Below are 24167 nucleotides of genomic sequence, written 5' to 3' on the forward strand. Positions count from 1 at the left end.
TCACTGGCTAATTCTTCCCCTTTCTTCATATTAGAGTTATTTCTCATTTTCCAAGGGACCCTCCCCCCTTTTTCTCTTTCTTTACACGTGTTTGTCTTCTCCACTGAACACTTCCCAAATGCAGAGACCTTTCTTTAACCTGATGCCAGACAACACTCCAGCCAGACAAGGGCCCATTGCCACCCATTAAATTACAAGTCCGTATTTATCACTCCTTTCTTTCCCCTCATTCTACACCCTCTAGTTTCTAGTCCTACTAAAAAAAAGAGTGATAATAGGGAGTCAATTCTATTTGTGGTCAAATGGAAACATGCTTGAAAAACGGAGTTTAATTTTCTACCTTCCACAAAGGAACGGAAAGTAAGTGACCCAGGACTTTGGGGGGAAAATGTACCCTTTAAGTCTGGTGTTTTTTCCATAAAGTCAAATTTAACACTAGCCAGAATGAGTTGTTAACATCTTAAAGATTAATATATCATAAACACGAAAAGAGCTGTTCATAGGATTACAATGACCAAGCATTAGATTTATTTGTTTTATGATTTCTAATTTAAAAAAACTGGAAAATAAACTATTCTTCAGAAACAATTTAAAATAGTACATCCAGAATCATTAGAGAAATAAAAAGTACCAAAGTACAGTAAAAGGAAGGAAGAAATAAAGTAAATCAAGGAATAAGCAATAGCAAATAAGAAAGAAAAAAGGAAAGGAAGAAAAAGAGAAATAGGTGTGAGTGTACAGTAGGGAGAAAGTGCATCAGAATTTCAATTTCTTATTAACTATTTCTAGAACAATCCATTAGAATCCACAGGAACACTAGTAAGTTCTTAGATTCAGAAACAGATGCAGTCTGTATCTTCCAGTACCGAGTACTCTCTTTAGGAGGTGCCATTTACATACAGTTTCTAGGGAAAAGGATGTTAAATAGAACACGCCAGAAATGTTTCTTAATTACCCCATCTTTTTAATTGGGTTCAGAAATGGCCAACAATCTCTGTATCATCATTCTGACAGTCTCTTCTCTATATGACTTGCTGAAAGCACAAGACCTGTATGATCTGCCTGGTCACTTTCAGAGAAGACAAACAAAAAGTGTTTTATGAACAATTCCAACAGAGATTTCAGAAGAAGAAATTGCATCAGACAGGTGAGGCGGAAGCAGCTGGGAGACAAGAGTCCAATAAACAACCAATCCAATGAAAGAAATTCAGAACAAGTCTGCTTCAGTAATCCTGTGAAGAGGACTGGCAGGAAGAGGAGTGCCGCTTCAGAAAGAGAACAGGCCTCATATGCTTCAGACAGTCTTTGTACTGAGGCTGTGGACCTTGGCCATTCTCCCAGAAATGATGCAATCCTGATGAACAAGATCTGCTGCCAGAGAAACAATTGTTAACAGCCTATGCAGACAGCAACTCAGCCAAGGAGCAATCTCTGATCAACTCTCTCCACAAACCACCAGAACGCCAAATCTTTCTTCCTCAATTTCAGTGTCTGACAAAACATAAGTGAACATAGAATATATTTAGATACATAAGAACAAGCCATTTTCTCAAAGTGTCCTTTTTCTGTTAATTCCTTTGGCTGTACAATATCCATTATTAACTTGAGATAAAATACTGAGCATTTTTTACTTCTATGAATATAATTATCCAATCCTTTAACAGTGATATTTACACAAATACAAAAATTTATACTTATTTTCCTCATTCTCCAAGAAAACTCTTTTTGGGAGGTAGTTTCTTCCCTATGCACAAAAATTGCTCTGAAATCTATCATCCGACAATAATATTTCAAAGTAAAGATAAATATGTACACATTCTAATTCAGAGACAGAAAGGTATATTTCATATTTTTAAAATTAGATAAAAGTAAATATTAAATATTGGTATCTTTTATAGAAGAGAGAAAATCTAATCTTGCTTAGGCTGACATAAAGGGTAGACCGAGCAGTATCATCTCCCAACAGTACTTATAACACTCACTTTTTCTTTGAAGGGCAGCAATATTACTCCAGAACTTACTGAAGGATCAGATTTTTACCTTATTACCCACAATTTACTAACTTAGAATCTAACTTAAAAATAATATTCCCTAGAATCCTCATCTCTCAGGCCTGGTTTCTTTTTCAGAAGTTTTGGTATCAGATTTTTCACATGGTATTATAAGACTATAAAAAATCATTTTTTTCTCACTAAAGATCCCGTATACAGCAGTTCTCTAAACTTCGACTAGCCAACAGCCATGATAAACTGAATTTCTTCCTTTTTGAAACAATAACCCTTAAGCTGGGATTCATGAAAAAACACAAATATCTAAGATATATCCTGAAATAAATATATTCAGCCCAATCTACTACTTCTATATACTACTAAATAACAAAAATGAACAGATATACAGAATAGCGCTGAAGCACTAAAAAAAAAATCTATAATAGGTCAATAAATGAATAAATTTAATTCAGGAAGAGAAAAAACTTTTTGAGAATATTTCAAAAGGGTTAAAGTTGATAATAATTTTTTTAAGATCCAATTTCTGAACTTGATTATTCAAAATTTTGTTTTTACATATAGGCTGAATTTCTTCTTAAATACATCTATAGTTCTTTGATTTCTCTTTTGAATGACTTTACAAAATAGCAAAAAGGGGAAATGGTAAAATAATATTAGGTTTTTCAGTATGATGACTTTTACTCTCTAATGTTTAAATCACAGAACAGTCCAGAATACAATAAATATATGACTACATTTTATCTACATGACTGACTTGCATGAGAATGAATGTGAGAATGATGGAAGATGTACTTATCTTCCATCTCCATTTCAAAGTCAAATATCTCAAGTAAAATCATTGCAGCTATACTATGACATATAGCCTTTTACCTTAAAAGAAGAAAAAGTATGCTAGGAAAAAGCACTATTAGAGGCCAGGCAAAGTGGTTCGCAGCTGTAATCCTAGCGCTTTGGGAGGCCAAGGCAGGAGGAATGCTTGAGCCCAGGAGCTCAACACCAGCCTGGACAACATAGTAAGACCTACTTCTTAAAAAAAAAAAGAAAGAAAGAAAAACAAAAAAAGAAAGGCACTATATTAGGAGTTAGGAAACTTGAGTTCTAGCCTACAACATAATTAGTGACCTCAGAAAAATCACTTTACATAGATGAACCCTAAATTCCTCAAAGTAAAATCTTCATTGTGTTTCTTCCTGCTCCAAATTTCTATGAATCCTGCCACTGCTGCCAATTGCTTAGGTAATTCATAGAATGCCTCAAAGTCTCAGTTTTCTCATTTGTACAATAAAAAAGTAATACCTGTTGTGCTGACTCATAGGCGCACACAGACTACTGTCCGCGGCAAGTAAGAGCTTAAGTAACTTTCCGGTTAAATCCAACACTGCATGTTCTCACTCATAGGCGGGTGTTGAACAATAGGAACACATGGACACAGGGAGGGGAGCATCACACACTGAGGTCTGTAGGTGGGAACCAGCGGAGGGACAGCGGCAGGTGGGGAGTTGGGGAAGGATAACATGGGGAGAAATGCCAGATACAGGTGATGGGGAGGAAGGGAGCAAACCACATTGCTATGTATGTACCTATGCAACAATCTTGCATGTTCTTCACATGTACACCAAAACCTAAAATGAATTAAAAAAAAATACACACACACACACACACACACACACACACACACACTTTTTGGTCCCTTTAAGTATCTGTGAAGGAAGAGGAGCTGCTGCTAATAACCTGAGTATGGCTAAACTCTTCTCCAAAAACATGTATTTCAAGTTTGCTATAGCAGACAATGGGGAAAGAAAAAATGTGAGAAACATGAAAAAAATAAGAAAGAAGTGTTAAGCATTAGAAGAAACAAATTATGAGTTACTGGAAAACAAGGAGATGAACTCTAAAAGAGCACTCAGAGGTAAGTTCATGTAATTGGAACAGTATAAATTAGGTTTATAATCTGAAGCAAGTTAACACAAGCAAAGGATTCAGGGGTTCGGGGGTTCAGAGCTGAAGAGAGAAATACTGATTGGGGCGAGCAGTGAGAGACAAGAAACATTATGATTTAGTAATTTAAACCAAGATAAAAATTCCCTTTTCTCCCATCTCGTCTAAAATACCAGTCTATTCCCTGATTCCTCTGCCTAAATTTATACTCCCTCTAGGAGATACTGAGCTTGGCACAATAAACTGATGTCTATAAGAAACCTAAGTTTAATAGAATAAAAGGCGATTAAAAGACAACTTTAAAAAACCCAACTTTAGTCGAAATTAAGAATTTCCTTCCCCATAAGAAAAACTTCATTAATAGTGAATATTATAGAGACCAAGTCATACTTAGCAGTATGTAGAGCAAAAGAGGGGAGTGGCAGTAGGATAAGACTACATACCGTAAATAGTAATTATTATCTAAATATTGTGATCACAAATTAACACTGAAGAAAAAGAAATATTTTATTTACAGCCCATTTAACAATGATAAACAGGTATTTACTGTTAAACTAACCAACAATACACAGACTCTTTGCAACCTTAACAAGATCAGGAAGATTTTAGACTTCTAAGTACCAAATAAAGATAATGCCCTCAAATAATTTAGACTGACTAACCTCCTTAAACAATTATATTCTCAACACTTTCTGAAGGTTCTGTCCTCCTGTGTTCTGAGGCTCAGAACATGTGTTAGAGACCAATGTACCAAACTAGAGTAGGAAAAGAACTTCTCAAATTTCTACACAGGCCTCCTCTGAATTCAGATATTTTTCGTTTTCAAACCCCAAAATGGAAGCCACTTTTACTTGGTATAGATGAAGTGGGTTGTACAAATTTGTGAGGCATTAATATCCGTATTTTTACTTTCACTAATTTAGGAAAATTTCTCCAACTGATGAAGAAACAGAAATGAATAAAGAGAGCTACAAAAAGATTAACTTGTACGAAGTCTACTACACACCTTCATTAGTAGAGTTTAAAGGAAAGAAAATTAAGATTTTAGTGTATAGCTTCTATTATAGCAATTACTACTTACCTTAGATAGCAACATATGAATTATAACTGTTTTTATTTATTTATTTATTTTTCTTTTTTTTTTTTTTTTTTTTTTTTTGAGACGGAGTTTCGCTCTTGTTACCCAGGCTGGAGTGCAATGGCGCGATCTTGGCTCACCGCAACCTCCGCCTCCTGGGTTCAGGCAATTCTCCTGCCTCAGCCTCCTGAGTAGCTGGGATTACAGGCACGCGCCACCATGCCCAGCTGATTTTTTGTATTTTTAGTAGAGACGGGGTTTCACCATGTCGACCAGGATGGTCTCGAACTCTTGACCTCGTGATCCACCCGCCTCGGCCTCCCAAAGTGCTGGGATTACAGGCTTGAGCCACCGCGCCCGGCTATTTTTCTTTTTATATTAATTAGTTTCATCAACTCGTAATTCCAGTTTCTGTACATGTTCAATAATCAACTGTTTTATTTTTATTTCTGAGACAGGGTCTCACTGTCACCCAGGTTGGAGTGCTTTGGTACAACCATAGTTGATTGTAGCCTCAACCTTCTGGGCTCAAGTGATCCTCTCACCTCAGCCTCTCAAGTAGCTGGGACCACAGATACGTACTGCCATGCCCACCCTTGTTTTTATTAAGTATCAATTATTATTGGTGCTAAGTTAGACAATTAGGTCCAGATAAAATTCCTGGCTGTCTTGGGATTTATATTATGTAGATTTGCAACTTTTTTCATTCATTCATTCAACAAACATGAAGTAACTACTCTTTATATATATATACACACACATATATAAAAACCATGTTAAGTGCTATTTTAAGAGGTTTCTTTTAACCAAAGAAGAAAAGGGTAGGCAACTTGCAAACTGTTTAGGTTTGCCTATGTGCCAGGTATTGCATTGTATACAACCATGAAGGGGGAAAAAAAATCCCAAAAGTGGGCCGAGCGCAGTGGCTCATGCCTGTAATCCCAGCACTTTTGAGGGGCTGAGGTGAGGGGATCATCAGAGGTTAGGAGGTCAAAACCAGCCTGATCATCATGGTAAAACCCCGTCTCTCCTAAAAATACAAAATTAGTTGGGCGTGGTGGTGCACACCTGTAATCCCAACTACTCAGGAGGCCAAGGCACAAGAATTGCTTGACCCTGAGAGGCAGAGGTTGCAGTGAGCCGAGATTGCACCACAGCACTCCAGCCTGGGTGACAGAACGAGACTCTGTTTCAGAAAAAGCAACACCACCACCAACAAAAACTTAAAGCTTAATAATTCTGATATGCACAGTAGAGTTCCTCTCCCCTATGAATGGCTGCATCAATAAAAATGCCTATAAAAACATGAAAATATTACAAAACATAAAAAGTAGTAGTTAAATTCTCATGTAAGTGATAACCGTACTGCTCTGTAAGCTGCTTTTTAAAATTTGGCAGTAAGTTTTAGATATGTTTCTATGAGTATGTATAAAACTATTACTTTCTCTAAGTGAGTATTCCAGTCTATGCATCTACTATAATTTAAATCAGGCATCCCCAAACTGCGGCCCGCGGGCAGCATGCGGCCCCCTGAGGCCATTTATACCCCCCACCGCCCCCACCACCCCCCCCGCCGCACTTCAGGAAGGGGCACCTCTTTCACTGGTGGTCAGTGAGAGGAGCACAGTATGTGGCGGCCCTCCAACAGTCTGAGGGACAGTGAACTGGCCCCCTGTGTAAAAAGTTTGGGGACACCTGATTTAAATCAATCCTCTGTTGGTAGGTGTTTAGATTGTCACTGCTTTCCCATAACATATGCAATGCTGTATTGAATGGTCATATACTTATACCTTTCTTTATACATATGCACAAACATTTCTTAGAACACATTCCTAGAAATTAAACTGCTAGAATGGTATGGGCATATTTATTAGTGATGACAAACTACCCTCCAGAAAGTTAAAACCATTTTACACTTCCACAAACATTTAGGTTCTTGATAAACAAGGTAGGCAGCTAAATTTCCTTAAATTATTTCCTTAAAATAATTTTTCTTTTTTTTTGAGACGGTGTCTTACTCTGACGCCCAGCTGGAATGAAGTGGTATGACCAATGGCTCACTGCAACCTCAACCTTTCAGAGTCAAGAGATCCTCCCATGTCAACCTCCTGGGTAGTTGAGACTACAGGCACACATCACCGCTCTCGGCTAATTTTTAAGTTTCTTGTAGCAACTGGGGTCTCACTATGTTGCCAGCGATGGTCTCAAACTTCTGGGCTCCAAGCAGTCCTGCTGCCTGGGTCTCCCAAAGTGCTGGGATTTCAGGTTTGAGTACCACACCCAGGCTTAAAATAACTTCAATTCTCACTTTCCTCATACAATCTTTTCTATAAAAAATTCTCTATATTCTAAAAGAAAACCCTAGGGCTGGGCATGATGGCTTATGCCTGTAATCTCAGAACTCTGGGAGACTGCGGTGGGTGGATCACTTGAGGTGTTCAAGACAGCCTGGCCAACATGGTGAAACCCCATCTCTACTAAAAACACAAAAATCAGCTGGGCGTGGTAGTGGGCACCTGTAATCCCAGCTACTTGAGAGGCTGAGGCAGGAGAATTGATTGAACCCAGGAGGCGGAGGTTGCAGTGAGCCAAGATTACACCACTGCACTCTAGCCTGGGTAACAGAGTGAGACTCCATCTCAAAAAAAAAAAAAAAAAAAAAAGAAAAGAAAAAGAAAGAAAGTCCTAAAATGAAAAGTTATCCACAAATTCTCAATGTTTATGTGATTTGCTTTTTTTTTTTTTTTTTTTAAGACAAAGTTTCGCTCTTGTTCCAGTCTGGAGTGCAATGGTGAGATCTCGGCTCACTGCATCCTCTGCCTTCCAGGTTCAAGTGATTCTCCTGCCTCAGCCTCGCCAGTAGCTATGCTTACAGGTGCCCACCACCATGCCCGGCTAAATTTTTTTTTGTATTTTTAATAGAGACAGGGTTTTACCATGTTGGCCAGGGTGGTCTTGAACTCCTGACCTTAGGTGATCTGCCCACCTCAGCCTCCCAAAGTGCTGGGATTACAAGCGTGAGCCCTGAGCCTGGCCAGTGTGACTCATGTTGAAGACTACTACTGTTTGGATGTCTTGTAGAGTTCTTATACACCGAATATTAGATCTCAGATGCATTCCCACAAATTTGGGTTGGAAGCTTCAAAATAAACCCTAGCTGAAGCAATATTTCAGAACCGAAGTATTTTCTTATAGTTGTCCTTTGTCATAACCTTTAATTCGTTTAATAGACTGTACTAAGCTCTACATGTCTTCTTTCAGTAATGAAAAAACTTATGCTAACCATCTGTAATCTAGCTGGCATTTGTAGAGGTCTGACTGCAAATGCAAGTAAACCAGAAGATTTGAGTGCTTCATTTCAAACAGATTATCAAAACTCTGTTGTAGCAGTTCTGCCTCAGAAGTATAAAATATGATGTATCATTTTTAATCACTTTTGGGGAAAAATGAAATCTAGACACTGTAAGAGACTTATCTTAGAACATGTGGGAAAAAAAATAAGAAAATAATTTAAAAATTTATCTATACTGATTTACTAAAAGACAGGAAATAAAATATTGACTTCATTTTCACCACAGGAACAAAATCAGTTGGTATACTCCATATGACACACACATGGTCCAAAGTCACGCCGTGGCCAAATGAGGGGAAAAAAACCTTTTATTTTTTGTTGTGCTGCCAGTAGCACCTGACTGAGAGCCTGGGTGAAGAGTTATTCTCCTCTGAAATTTTTGCAGACTTCTAGCAATCCACATCAGTTGCCTCCTATGATTTCAAGGTAGCATTATACAATAGCAGTAAACTGGTCTCACTACCTCTCGGGTATGAACCCTCCAATCTACTCTACATTCTTCCATGATGTTATCCCTTCTAGAACATAACTTTGGTCACTATCATTCCATTATGTGAAATCTGCAAATAATGGTTTCCTTCATGCTTATTGGTTAGTCCAAATTCCTTTGCCTGAATGGGAACAACAATTTTTTTGTCAATTAGCTACTAACCCGTTTCCTTTTCCTTCAAAACTCTGTTTACACTATTTACTCTATGCTTTTTTTTTTTGTATCCTAAAAAAAAAAAAAAAAAAAAAAATCTTACGGTGAAAAACTTCAAATAAATATAAAATCAGAGAAAACCCCATAATGAAGTCCATAATCCCTACCCAGCTTTAATCAACAATCAATTTGTGGCCAATCTTATTTTATCTATAACCCCTCTTCCTCCTAGGATTAGTTTACAGCAAAACCCAAAAATACCAGCTGTGTCTATGACATCTGGTGGGTGGAGCTATCCCTTGTTTATCCTTATAATAGGTATAAGGATACATAAGAGGGGCATACTTATCATGACAGGTGATGGTGATAGGAAATCAAAGGTCATCATTCTTTAGCAAAAGTTCCCATGAATAAAAAGCTTATGCAATTCAACAATTGCTAGATTTGCTGAGTAATGCTTAGGTTTTATACAATTATATACTTCGGTTATTAAAAATGTCTTAATCATTGAAACATTTTAAGAAAAAAATAACTGTAAACTATTATTTTTATGATATGAGTTTGCTGACAAATTTCTTGCATTCCAGGTTATGTGAGTTTCCCCTCAGAGCAGAGCTAACTGCAAGTATATACATGACCCACAGCTGTGACACAGCATTCCTATGTTTGCTATATGCCAACACACAAAAATGGCTAAGACATAGGAGAAACACCCCAAAGCAGGCAGTGAGTGTGAGATTCCATAAATGTGTGTACTAAAGATAAGGACTGATTGTATCACAAAAGTTACAGCTCACAATTGAGGTAGATGACCAGCTGTTCTTTTTAGTGAGCAATCTCTTAAGAGTATTTGTAGTCTTTAGAGTGCTGACAGACTTAGGGCAAAAAGGCTCACCCACTCTGAGGCACATCTCCCAATGGAAAAATGACTCATAACAACACTGAGTGTCACAAACCAAAAATATTTTGGATGCATGTGGAAGATTCCTATTTGAACCACACACACACACAAATTACAAATAAAGTAGCCAGGCATGGTGGCGCACACCTGTAGTCCCAGCTTCTCTGGAAGCTGAGGTGAAAGGATGGCTTGAGCCCGGGAAGTGGAGGTTGCAGTGATTTAAGATTGCGCTACTGCACTCCAGCCTGAACAACAGAGCCAGAGCCTGTCTTTAAAAAAAAAAAAAAGAAAAAGAAAAGGAGTTTGTGGCCACACCCTGGGCCACACAATGAGACAGCCAGGAGTGATGTTGCACACCTGTAGTCCTAGCTACTCAGGAGGCTGAGATAGGAGGATCCCGATCTCTTGAGCCTAAGAATTGAGACTGCAGTAAGCTATGGCTGTGTCACCGCATGCCAGCTGGGTGAGAAGGAGATCCTGTCTCTTAAAAAAAAAAAGGAACAGCAATGGAAGACAACAACCAACTGAAACAAACATTTAGGAGGTTACTGAGCAAAATAAAATCTTTGGAATAGTGGGCACATTTATCCCCTAGAAGCCCATGAGGCCAAATGTCTTTGGATTAGTTAGCTAGTGGCTTATGATGAGACCCAGGACCTTCAACAGTTCCTGTCATCTAAAACATTAGAAATATCTAACTTACAGATTACAAAAACTTTCTCTGGAAATCTTAATATGAAAAATACTTTTAAAGCCTCGACACATAGGCTCATTTTTTTATCTAGTTTCAATAAACATTTCAACTGTATTTGAGTCAAAATGCTCATATCATTAATTTTTACAATACATAAATTACCCCCAGGAAACTGATAAAATAGTACTTTTTAGTTATGAATACAACTGGCATAAACTGCTTTCATTCTTATACAAAATATAATTACGATACACCAAATTCAAACTTTCCTATTTATGTTACTGTCTCCTTTAATCATCTCTGTTAGTTTTCCTGTCGTATCAGTTTGACCCCAAACAAAGCCCAGAATTCTAGCACTGAACAGAGTGAAGCAAAACATAGACTATCTCGGATTTCCATAAATTTGCTATTTTCTCTTTCATTAAAACATCTTCTATTTATAAACTTATTTTTTCCTGAGTAAAATAGTTCCAAATCCTGAACCTTTTTGTTTTTGAATACTGTATTTCCTTTTCCAATACTCAGTAAACAATGTAAAAACATTAATGAAAAATTCATGCCCCAGATTTTTAATGAATCCATTGTAGATCACCGTTAAAAACTTAAAAGCAGTAGTTCCCAATCTTTTGGAGAAAAATGCTTGCTTTTTCTTCTAAGTTTAAAAATTTTCCTTCTGTTGATGAGGAAAATACAGTGAAAAATATACTACAGAGAACTAATAATTCGCCTGCACAATATCCTTCCATTTTATGACCTTAAGGACCATTATCTATTTAGCCAAGACAGAACTAAACAATTTATATCCTCGTGAATACATGGAATGACACTAGTAGTGAGAAAAAGGGAAACAAAGATCCCTCTAGAAAGGGCTCCTCCTTTCACCTGTTGTGCCAAACAGCAAACTATCATTAAGGCTCCTTGTAAAAGTAGTGACAACCTCCTACTCATCCTTGAATTCTTAAAAACCACACACACACACACACACCCCCCCCCAAAAAACAAAACACACAACCAATGACTGTTCAATGAATTTAGAGTTTCTTAATCTACTGAGATTCAAGACTGCTTTTCACATTTTGAACTCCAACTCTTTTTACACCTGAATATGAAAGTAAAAAGGAAATCTAGTAGCAATCCATTTGCTCTAGTACCAATATTCAAAAACTGATCCTGGGCATAACTACTTAACTACCTTGTGATTCTTTTTCTAGCAGGTTTCAAACTTAATACTTAGCTATTATTTGTGCATACATACTCATTCCTCAGAAAACTGCAGACACAAAATTTGATGTAAAACTTCTAGGCCTCTGTTGTATATTCCTCCCTGAACTGCAGGCAGTCTGGGAAAAAGGAAGGCCCAAACTGATTGAAAGGCCAAAGTATTAAAGTATTGATGTTTGGAAGAGGCCAGTTAACTTACACACACACACACACACACACACACACACACACACACACACACACTCACCCACCCAAGTTAGCTAGAATTTATAATCACTCCAGTAATATCTGAAAAACACCCATCCTCTTCCTTTATCTGTGTTCCAGATCCAGAAGGCCCATGCAATTCTAGGTAAAGAATCCCAGGGAAAAAAGATCAAAACTACAGATGGGCAGCAATAAAGTCAGGAGGAGAGAGAAGGGCAGATTATATCAGTAGAGGTGGAAGGCTAATTAAATAAGTCTGATATTTATATCTTTTCAGAAATTCAACCATGTCATAAAATGTTACCTATTGCATACTGAACATACTATTATATTAATCCATTTGCTTCCTCAATCTTCTGTTCAGGAATGCTCTCCAGAATCTATATAGACTTCTTTATAATATTAAAATTTCCCTTTTAGTACAAACTTATTACGTATCTATGTAGGTTACTCTATTTTTCTGTTGATTGGAAATAGGTGATTATCAGGAGAGGAAATGGGCTCAGAGGGTAAGCAGTAACAACAGGGAAAGATGGAAACATTTGATTATGTTCACTAGTATGTTTTACCAGGACCCATGATAGCCGAGTATATGAATATTTTTATTTTAAAATTTAAAACTTTCTGTTATTGGCTGGGTATGGTGGCTCATGACTGTAATCCCAGAGCTTCGGAAGGCTGAGGCATGAGACCACTTGAGGCCAGGAGTTCAATCAAGACCAGCCTGGGCAACGCAGTGAGACCCCTGCCTGTATGATATATTTTTTAAAGAAATTAGCTGGGTGTGGTAGCACACACCTGTAGTCCTAGCTACTCTGGAGGTTGAAATGAGCCCAGGGGTTCAAGATTACAATGAGCTATGATTGTGCCACTCCACTCTAGCCTGGGCGGCAGTGTAGAATCTTGTCTCTAAAAAACATAAAAATAAAAACCAAAACTGTGCATTGTAGCTTCTTCTTCTTATTTTTTTTTTTTTGGTGGTGGAGGAAGAAGGAAGATAACTTTAGTATACCAATTTTTGTTCTTTCCTAGAATTCCCATATCTAAAATACTATCTTCTAATCTGAATTCCTTATAGCACTCTACAACCTCACTCTAATCCCAAAGTATTAAAAAAAAAAAAAAAAGCCTGAACTAATGAACAATCTGGTGTTATATAACTTACATTGAGGGCATGTAAAGGCAAATGTATCTCAAAATTCTAGAGTTAAAGAAACAAACCACCTGTGACTTGGCAGCATACACAATACCAGAAAGCCACGTCAAATAATACAATTTCAGGAACCAGTGTTTGAAAAGGACACTGGATCCTGAATAGGAGGCTTGTTTCCTTAAAGCTTTCTTTATTAAATTAATAATTTTAAATGTGATTATATTTATTTAGTAAGCACTGGTATACTCGTGAAGTCAGAGGCCTCAAATTTTAGCTAGATACCAATTATTCCTTTGTTAACAGTTGTTTTTCATAAAACCAACAAAGTCATGAAAACCAGGTGTTACTAATTCTAAGTAAAGCTCAGAGTTTAGAGAACTGATCAAATGCTTGTAACAATAATAACCACTTCCAAAATAAAGGCAGCATTTACTCGATGCTTATTTTGTACCAGTCATTGTTTCTTTAACCACTTTTCATGCATTAGCTTATATAATGTTCACAAGTTTAGGAGAAAAGTATTATTCCTACTAGGCCAAAGAATTAAACTGATCTTGGCCAAAGCCAAAGCAAAAAAACCACAGCTAGAATCATACCATTTTTTTTTTTTTTGAAATGGAGTTTCACTTTTGTTACCCAGGCTGGAGTGCAATGGCGCAACCTCCGCTCACCGCAACCTCTGCCTCCTGGGTTCAGGCAATTCTGCCTCAGCCTCCAGAGCAGCTGGGATTACAGGCATGCGCCACCATGGCCAGCTAATTTTTTGTATCTTTAGTAGAGACGGGGTTTCACCGTCTTGACCAGGATGGTCTCGATCTCTTGACCTCGTGATACACCCGCCTCGGCCTCCCAAAGCGCTGGGATTACAGTCTTGAGCCACCGTGCCCGGCCAGAATCCTTCCATTCTTAATCACTATTTCTTCACCATTTGGTATAACTAGATTTAGGTTTTGTTTTTGTTTTTGTTTTTTCCTGAGACAGTCTAGCCTGGTCACCCAGGCTGGAGTGCAATGGCACGATCTTGGCTCACTGCAACCTCCACCTCCCAGGTTGGAGCAATTCTCCTGCCTCAGCCTGCTGAGTAGCTGGGATTACAGGCATGAAGCACCATACCCGGCTAATTTTTTGTATCTTTGGTAGAGACAGGGTTACACCATGCTGGCCGGACTGGTCTCGAACTCCTGACCTTGTGATCCACCTGCTTTGGACTCCCAAAGTGCTAGGATTATAGGTATGAGTCACTGTGCCTGGCCAGTATTTTTAAAATCTATATAGAGATTAGAAAGTGTTGTATTGATGAAATAAGATAACGTTAAGATACTGTAATTAGGAAGGAAAAAACAGATTTAATATTTAACAGGTTATAAGACTTTTAAAGTTTTAATATTTTATTTAAAGCATAAAATCAAATAACTTGGATTTTAAATGACAAAGTTAAAAAACAGATAACATCCTTTCTAAATAACATATATTTCAAGTCTAAGGACAAACCATTCAAGAAATGTTAATTGATGAGCTCTCTACTTCAAGTAGCACCAGTGTCCCAATTGTACCTGAAATCCCCAAAGACAAATATGGCCTGGCATTTCAAGAGAGATAATTTTGGCTGGGTACAGTGGCTCACACCTGTAATCCCAGCACTTTGGGAGGCTGAGGCAGGTGGATCACCTGAGGTCAGGAGTTCCACACCAGTCTGACCAACAAGGTGAAACCCTGTCTCTACTAAAAATACAAAAGTTAGCCTGGCAGGAGCCTGTAGTCCCAGCTACTCAGGAGTCTGAGACAGGAGAACTGCTTAAACCTGGAAGGCAGAGGTTGCAGTGAGCCAGGATCGCACCACTGCATTCCAGCCTGGGCGATGAAGCGAGACTCAATTTAAAAAAAAAAAAAAAAAAAGAGAATTTTTACTAGAGAAAGTCTCTTATCTCAAACTGCTTATAGTAAGCCAATTCTGGTTCCAAAAAAACCAACAGAAATCAGAAATGTCCACGTTCCTCTTCTGTAGTGTAAAAATATTAGTTACTGAAAAATCTAGGAGATGGCCTTAGTTAATGAACTAACTTAAATGCTTATACTAAAAGGGGAAGTATCATGACAAAATATCACTCTGAAAATTCATGATGACTCTGTTGAGTCTAACATATAGGGACACGGAGAGAACCAGCTGCAAGACACTAGGATAGAAGCTCAATTTTTCTGACTATACCCAGCTTCATAAATTTTGCTTACTAACCATTCAAGTATTTTACATAATTATAAAACAAAACCTAATCCCTGAAAAACCTGAAAATGTAACAAATTAACCTCACTGTGTATCAAACTGGTGGCATAACCACAGAGAAGAACTATTCTAGGTGGGATTTCAAACTACTGTAATCTGACTGTATACACTCATGTGCCATGTAACAACTTTTCAGTTAAGGTTGGACCATATATGATAATGATCCCATAAGACTGTAATGGTGCTGCCCTGCACAGGGGTACCATTTTTTAATCTTTTATACTGTATTTTTATTTTTTCTTTTCCATGTTTAGATATACAAATGCTTGCCACTGTGTTACAAATGCATATAGTATTCAGAGGTCACATACTGTACAGATTTGTAGCCTAAGAACAATGGGCTATAGCATACAGTTTAGGTGTACCATCCAGGTTTATGTTAGTATATTCTAGATGTTCACACAATGACAAAATCACCTAACAACATGTTACTCAGAAAATATCCTCCTCATTAAGTGAGGCATGACTATCTCCATCTCTAAAGGGATATTCCCTAAGGGCAAAAAGACATGAGAAAACAAAACAAAACAAACACTTTCCAGTAATCGCATTGTTTTGTCACTCTAAAACTGTTGTGTATATATTACGGCACAAAGCAAAGAGAAATTACATTGGTGTTAATGAAAACTGAGATTCTGGGCATGGGGAAAGGGAGAAAGATTAGGTTTACATAAATATCACGTAGTACTGAGTTTGAAATAGAACTTTTCAAATACCAACAACTGATATTTTAAAAAAGAAATAAAACATTTTTAAGCTTTGTCCATTGAAAAATCTAGAAACAAGACTCAATCCAAGAGCAATGAACACTCCTACCATCCACACTGTGGTTTCTAAGTACCATTTCTCATTAAAAAAATTAAGAGGTTTTTGCAGAAATGGCTGATTCCAGGTTTAGGGCAAAAAATGTGCAAAATTATCCCAGAACATCTATTAACACTAGGAAGCAAAAAAACAAGTCAGGAAAATATTAAGAATGAATCAAAAGAATTTAGTAGCTGACAGACAAAGGTAGGATAACCGGAATGACAAAAATAGTAACTGCCAGACTGTAACACATCAAACATGTTTAAAGCCATTGAGTACACAATAGTAATACTTCAAAAAGTGGGCAAAGGATATGAACAAACAGTTCTCAAAAAAAACATTTATGCAGCCAACAAACATATGAAAAAAAGCTTATCATCACTGGTCATTAGAGAAATGCAAATCAAAACCACACTAAGATACCATCTCACACCAGTTAGAATGGCGATCATTAAAATATCAGGAGACAACAGATGCTGCAGAGGATGTGGAGAAATAGGAATGCTTTTACACTGTTGGTTAGGAATGTAAATTAGGTCAACCATTGTGGAAGACAGTGTGGCAATTTCTCAAGGATCTAGAACTAGTAATACCATTTCACCCAGCAATCCCATTACTCGGTATATGCCCAAAGGATTATAAAACATTCAATTATAAAGACATATGCACACGTATGTTTATTGTGACACTGTTTACAATAGTAAAGACTTGGAACCAATCCAAATGCCCATCAATGATAGACTGGATGAAGAAAATGTGGCACATATACACCATGGAATACTATGCAGCCATAAAAAAGGATACAGTCAGGGCCGGGCGCGGTGGCTCACACCTGTAATCCTAGCACTTTGGGAGGCCAAGGCGGGTGGATCATGAGGTCAAGAGATCAAGACCATCCTTGTCAACATGGTGAAACCCTGTCTCTACTAAAAACACAAAAAATTATCTGGGCATGGTGGCGCATGCCTGTAATCCCAGCTACTCAGGAGGCTGAGGCAGGAGAACTGCCTGAACCCAGGAGGCGGACGTTGCAGTGAGCCGAGATCGCGCCATTGCACTCCAGCCTCGGTAACAAGAGCAAAACTTCATCTCAAAAAAAAAAAAAAAAAAAAAAAAAGGATACATTCGTGTCCTTTGCAGGGACATGGATGAAGCTAGAAACCATCATTCTCAGCAAACTGACACAAGAACAGAAAACCAAACACCACATGTTCTCACTCATAACTGGGTGTTGAACAATGAGAATGCATGGACACAGGGAGGGAAACATCACATGTTGGGGCCTGTTGGAGGGTGGAGGGGCTAGGGGATGGATAGCCTAGGGTGTCCTTACCAGGGGATGGGGGAATTGAGGAGGGCTAACATTAGGAGAAATATCTAATATAGATGACTGGGGATGGATGCAGCAAACCACCATAGCACATGTATACCTATATAACAAACCTGCATGTTCTGCACATGTACCCCAGAACTTAATGTATTATTAAAAAAAAAAAAAACACTTCATGCATATCTTTACATATTGCTAAGTTATCAACTCATTACTATGAAAACTGGTAGTAAAGGGGTAAAAAATTCAAGTGCTTATCTTACCTTCTGTATACAAACTATCTTACTATGGCCAAATAAAAATGAGGGTGCATATTCCAGACAATAAATGAAGAAGTGATAAAATATCATCTGGTACGAAGTAAATAATGAAGATAGGCCAGTGATTCTCAAAAAGCGTAGTCTGAGAATGCCTGAAGTCCTAGATTCTGTCAGAGGGTTATATAAGGTCTTCCATTATCCAACTAATTAATCTGTGCAAGGCCAGATTTTCTTCAGTCTACCAAAACAACTTATCACAACAAATTAAATGCAGAAGCAGTTACGAGAAAGCAGCTGTCTTCTATTAAGTCAGATATTAAAGAGATTTGCAAAAATGTAAAATGCCACTTAAAAAATTAGAAATATAGTTATTTTCATAAAAAATCACATTACTTGTATTAGCAGGCTTTATTACTTTAAATAATTTAAAATTTTTCTCAGTTTTAGTTTCTAATATGGTAAATCTCAACATAATCCACATAAACAAAAGCTCGTTGGGGTCCTCATTTTTTTTTTTTTTTTTTTTTTTTTTTTGAGACGGAGTTTCGCTCCTGTTACCCAGGCTGGAGTGCAATGGCGCGATCTCGGCTCACTGCAACCTCCGCCTCCTGGGTTCAGGCAATTCTCCTGCCTCAGCCTCCTGAGTAGTTGGGACTACAGGCACGCGCCACCAGGCCTAGCTAATTTTTTGTATTTTTAGTAGAGACGGGGTTTCACCATGTTGACCAGGATGGTCTCGATCTCTCCACCTCGTGATCCACCTGCCTCGGCCTCCCAAAGTGCTGGGATTACAGGCTTAAGCCACTGCGCCCGGCCGGGTCCTCAGTTTTTAAGACCACAAAGTTTGATCTAGGCAATAACAATAGCTGTTTAACATTACATAGACAAGCAGACATTATGTAACTTTTAATGGAAATATATGGTCCTATTATAAAATATGCTTGCAATCTATCTAATCACTAACTTAGGTGGGGAAAAGTTATTTAATAGTGGAAAGTGCTAAATGATGATCAAACCTTCAAAATCCAGAGTAGGAACTCTACAAAACAATACATTTCTTCAACAAGAATCCTACACAGAAAAAAGAGAGAGAGAGAGCCTATAAAAACTGAAACTTAACAATCAGCTGCAATGTATGGACTTTATCCTGATCAAATGGAACTTTTAAACTAATAGTTTAATAAACTCTAAACAAAGGGAGTCTATTTTTCTATTTTGTAGTATTTGAAATTTTTTGTAATAAAAAATTTAAAAATTAAGCAAATCTATACCCACACCTTCCCTTACTACCAACTAATGGGAAAAGAAAAAAGGCATTCTAAAAAAGGCAGTCATTTGGAGATGGGGTTTCTTCATGTTGGTCAGGCTGGTCTCAACCTCCTGACCTCAGGTGATCTGCCCGCCTCAACCTCCCAAGTGCTGGGATGACAGGCATGAGCCACCTCACCCAGGCAAAAGATTAATTTTAAAATTAATTTTCACAACAGATATTTGACAGAATCCTTTGGGGGTAACTATTTGCCACAGAAACATACTCCTAGTATTTAAAGAGTTTTAAAAAAATGAGGTGTGCTACAAAAAAATTATTTTTCATTTCCTTTGGCTGGCATGGTTATTTTATGAAGTAGGATATGTTCATTTCTCTTCTTGTTGCTCAGTGGACTATTGCAAACTTCCAGCCATTCCTTTTCATATCAACTGTTCATCAGAAACTGTAAGAGGAAGGTTACACCTTCCTAGAGCCTTGCTTCTCTACATGTCTTCCCTGGTACTCCACACGTGGCCTAGGGTTTAAGTAAGAGTGATGTGGCTATAGTAAGTTCTCTACTTTTTATTTCTTTGAGACACAGTCTCGCTCTTTCTCCCAGGCTGGAGTGCAGCGGCATGATCTTGGCTCACTGTAACCTCTGCCTCCCAAGGTCAACCGATTCTTGTGCCTCAGCCTCCCAGGTAGCTGGGGTTACAAGCTCACACCACCATGCCAGTTAGTTTTTGTATTTTTAGTAGAGATGGTGTTTCACCATGTTGGCCAGGCTGGTCTCAAACTCCTGACCTCAGGTGATCTGCCTGCCTTGGCTTCACAAAGTGCTGGGATTACAAGTGTGAGTCACTACTTCTGGCTACAGTAACTTCTGTGCTCTGTATATGATGTTAGTACAATTTTCAAATTTTTTGATTATCAGTAAATATCTGGCTTAGTATACTTACATAATATGCCACGATGTTTTTAAAGGTTTTTATATATTGGGTAAACTTTTGCAATAAAAGTAGCCCAAATATTAAAATGTGTAACAATTTGGTATGTAGACCCTGCAATTTTTAGCTTTATCCTAAAATGTGCATTGACATGTAAACCCATGATTATTTGGTTCTATTACTAAGTTAGGACATTAAAGTTCTATTTGCCACAAACACTACATTTGTCTAGGAAAAAATATTTTAAAAAGGACTTCAAAATTTTAGACCTGCCCTTACCTTTTCCTCAGATCTGTTCTTTTTTTAAGGCATTCCACCGAATAGATTTCAGGCTGTGGGCATAAAGACATACTTCCATGGTTGTAGCAGTTTGTACCATAGAAATTGAGAAAATAAAAATTTATGCTTTCATACAACCACCTAATGCCACATTCAGCATGTAATCAATTATAGTGTTTCAAATGCCCTTCTCTTTGTTCTGTTTTAGGAGGTTAAACTCTTGTCTTTAGAACTAGAAATTTTTTTTAAAATGTGCCTTTTGATTGTTCCCCAAATGTTGTCATAATAAACACATTTATTTTTCAAATAACTCTATCTGATTGGGGCTCTTCTCTATCAATCTTGTTTCTCTTATGAAACAAGTCAGCTCTCAACAGCCTATGTTAATAAGAAAAAATGTAAAATAAACGCAGAAGTCATCTAATCACCAATCGGTCCTTCCAGGACCTATTTTTCTTCCTTCTAAGTAAAACCTTCCTTGGATACCAAGAATGCTCAAATAGTTGATTATTAACTGCAGCTCATCTTCCTTCACAGACTGTGAAAGTTCAAATTGTATGTGTTATGGCATGCACAGAGGTTGGTGGTAGGAAACAATTTGTGAAATGTAAGCAAAAGAACGTTAACAGGATAGGAATTAAAAATACAATAGAGATAGTGGGGGGAACCCAACCCCCCTCATACAAAATGACAGAAAACAGGCACAAATAGAAAGCAAGAAGATCCACCTGGGCATGTATTGAAATTAACATGTCAACATGTTAATGTAGCATTAAATATGCTAACATGATACTAGAACATTCAAACCAGATCATAATATCTAAGAATGATGAAACAACTGTCTTACTATATTCAGCAACACATATAGCTTAGTAGATTACTGAGTTTTATTTGAGTCTTCACAGTTCAGGAGTGGAGAGGGGAAAATCTCACGATCAAAAGACAATAAAAAGGATAAAAAATAAAATTTCTCCCTTTGTGGGGGTGGTATGGGATAAAAATGGCTTGAAGAACATAAATTATGCAACTTGAAGAAAGAACTCTTGAAACGTGAAAAATTTATATTTGATTAGCTAATTAATTTCACCCCCAATAAGGTAATAGGGTAAACATACATAAAAGATTAATTTTTTAACCTTATTTTAGTCCTAAATCTGAGTTAGTACAAATTAGTACTTTCCAATACAAATTGCAGATATTATCTACAGAAGAGATTCCACCTTTCTTCAAGCTAATAATACAGTGGCACCTGGTGGCAATAATGACTGTGCCAATGAAAATTAAGTATTCTTAAAATTTTTGTTTTTGTAAGGCTGAGAATCTTAAATGGTTTACCAAGAAAGAAAGTAGAAGACACAGAAGTTATAAAATCTCTATCACTAGAGACTTTTAAGAATGGGTCAAATTAGCTTTGTATTTAAGTACATATAAACAAGCCCACAACCTAAGCATAATAAAAATCACATTAGCCCATCCAATTTCCGCCTTTGTCCTAGTTTCTTTTTGCTGGGAAGAGGCGTTGTGAGATAATAATAGCAGGAAATAAGGTGGAGCAGCTGCACAGGCAAGATGAGGTACAGTGCTTGTGTTTCACCTCCATTCTAGCCTTAAGCCTCAAACTAGTGAAAATGAGATTAGCTGTTTGGGGAGCCCTAACAGTTATCGAAATCTCTGGAATCAAAATGTGGTCCCTTACTCCTACTTTTGCCAGGAACTTTTTAGGGCCTCTAGCAAGATCCAGGTAATAGGACCAATGGAAGCTACACTGAGGAGATTTCTAATTATCTGGGAAGGGGGAGGGTGCAAAGGATGTTTAATACTAGCAATGTGGGTCATAGCACATGCAGAGAAAACTGTCTGGTATAGACACTGTGGCTTGACTAGACGGCTTCTATTTTAGTCCCACAAATTTATGGAAATAATCCGTGTGGATAAATGACTACTCTAAATTTCTGCAGTGATATAAAATACAGGCTCACTAGATTTTGTGTTAATGCTGTTGCTATTTTACTGATGAGAAACTTCTAATTGCAATAATAATTACTCAAAATTTATTTTTTAGTTCAAAATATTACATCATTACTGCCAAGACCATTACATATAAAAATATAATGTTAAGTGGAAACACATCCAATTTTCTGTTACAGAGGGAAATAACACAAAACTTGGTCAGGCTTGCTTAATATTACAACATGTACTAAAGGCAGTTTTTTGCTTATAATTAGGTTAAAACACCTCTGCTTCGATAATCCATAAATAGAAATTAGCATTCCGGTTCCCTTTATTGTTGCATGGAATATAGACAGAAGGGAAAACTTTAAGGCTAGTTTAGTAACATTGCAATATAGGTGGTACCTTACCCCAAGCAACAAATGTGCTCTTAGAAAACTGTTTAAACCAATTATTTCTAAAAATTAAAGTCTCTTAAAATACATTAAACATTTTTTAAAACCTTGTCATATATTCCTTCATAAAAGATAAATCCTATCACAATTCAAATAATTGCCAGCTAATTTGCCTGTAAATGAAATTATTTTTTAAAAAAGAACTGGCACAAAATATTTATTTTTAAAGTAATTAAAGTGTTGTTCGGAACACCAATCCTTTAACATTTTAATGAAAACTTCAACAGGGACCTAAATTTCAAAATACTTCATTATGATTTTGTTTCAAAGAACCAGACAACAGAATGATCTTTTCCAACTCTATGATTCATATTAAATCTAATAAACTGGATGCAACCATCCCACTTGCATGGGAGCTAAGCACAAATCTATCAAAGGAGGTTGCCTAAACTAAAAGGTGGGGGAGGGAGTAATCTCCAGGGAATATCAGGTTCTCCAGGAACTAAGGATGAGGCTGAAATAAAAAGTAGCCTGTCTTCAGTTAGCATTTTACACGATGGCAATCCAACACATGAATGCAGTCAGGTGCTCTCCATCTTAATGAAATAAAATTGACAACAATGATATGCAACTATTGCATAAAGGGAAATAAATTATTCTCCATGTTCTGGTTCAATCCCAACCCAAATAAATACATTGTATTACAATGTGTTTTTATTCAGACAAATATTATTTTCCATTTCTTACTGAGAATTCAGCTCTAGAACAGATTTATTGGAAGGTGACTTGTACTTGGGAGGATGCAGAGGGTGGGATTTATTTTATTTTTACCAATACAGAGCTTTAGTTAGTTGGTTTTTTTTTTTTTTTCCCCCTTGGCAAGAATGGGTCCCTACAAGATATTCTGAAATGTATCATATTTGGGGTTAACAGTTCGGGAGATGACTTGTACTTGGGAGGGTGCAGAGGATGGGATTTATTTTATTTTAATGTATACAGAGCTTTAGTTCCCCCGCCCCCCAACCGTGGGTCCCTACAAGATATTCTGAAATGTATCAAATTTGGGGTTAACAGTATGTGGCTGGCAAAAATTCAATGCTTGAGTGGGAACTAAAAATGATTTCTTTAATTGTATGCCAAACTGAATAATCTCCCAGGGAAAAGAACCTCCTCCTGCCTTTCCTACCTCCTGCCCCTCCCCCACCAACTCTGCCTCCCTGCTGTGCAAAGAGCCCTTTGTCCTGCCCCGCACTTATCTAGCTGTTTGGCCATATTGACAGGCCTACTGGAGGCATAATAAGGGAGTCAGTCTGACATAAGCAGCTGGCAATTTGAAACAAAAATCTTCCTTTTCTACTCAGACCAAATCCTGCTGCAGAGGTCTCTGGCTCCTCCCATGCTTCCATCTATTTCTCAAATAGAGCAGCAATAAATTCGGCATTTTTCCCTCCATTAGGTAGCACAAATCAAAAA

General features: G+C 37.4%; 1 protein-coding gene across 10 annotated transcripts in view; it reads right to left on the minus strand.

The window, feature by feature from the left end:
- Nucleotides 1-24167, minus strand: part of SETD5 (SET domain containing 5) — an 84071-nt gene that overhangs the window by 54763 nt on the left and 5141 nt on the right. The gene's annotated exons all lie outside the window — the stretch shown is intronic.

This window comes from Saimiri boliviensis, chromosome 8 (genome assembly GCF_048565385.1).
Source record: "Saimiri boliviensis isolate mSaiBol1 chromosome 8, mSaiBol1.pri, whole genome shotgun sequence".
Classification (NCBI taxonomy): Eukaryota; Metazoa; Chordata; class Mammalia; order Primates; family Cebidae; genus Saimiri; species Saimiri boliviensis.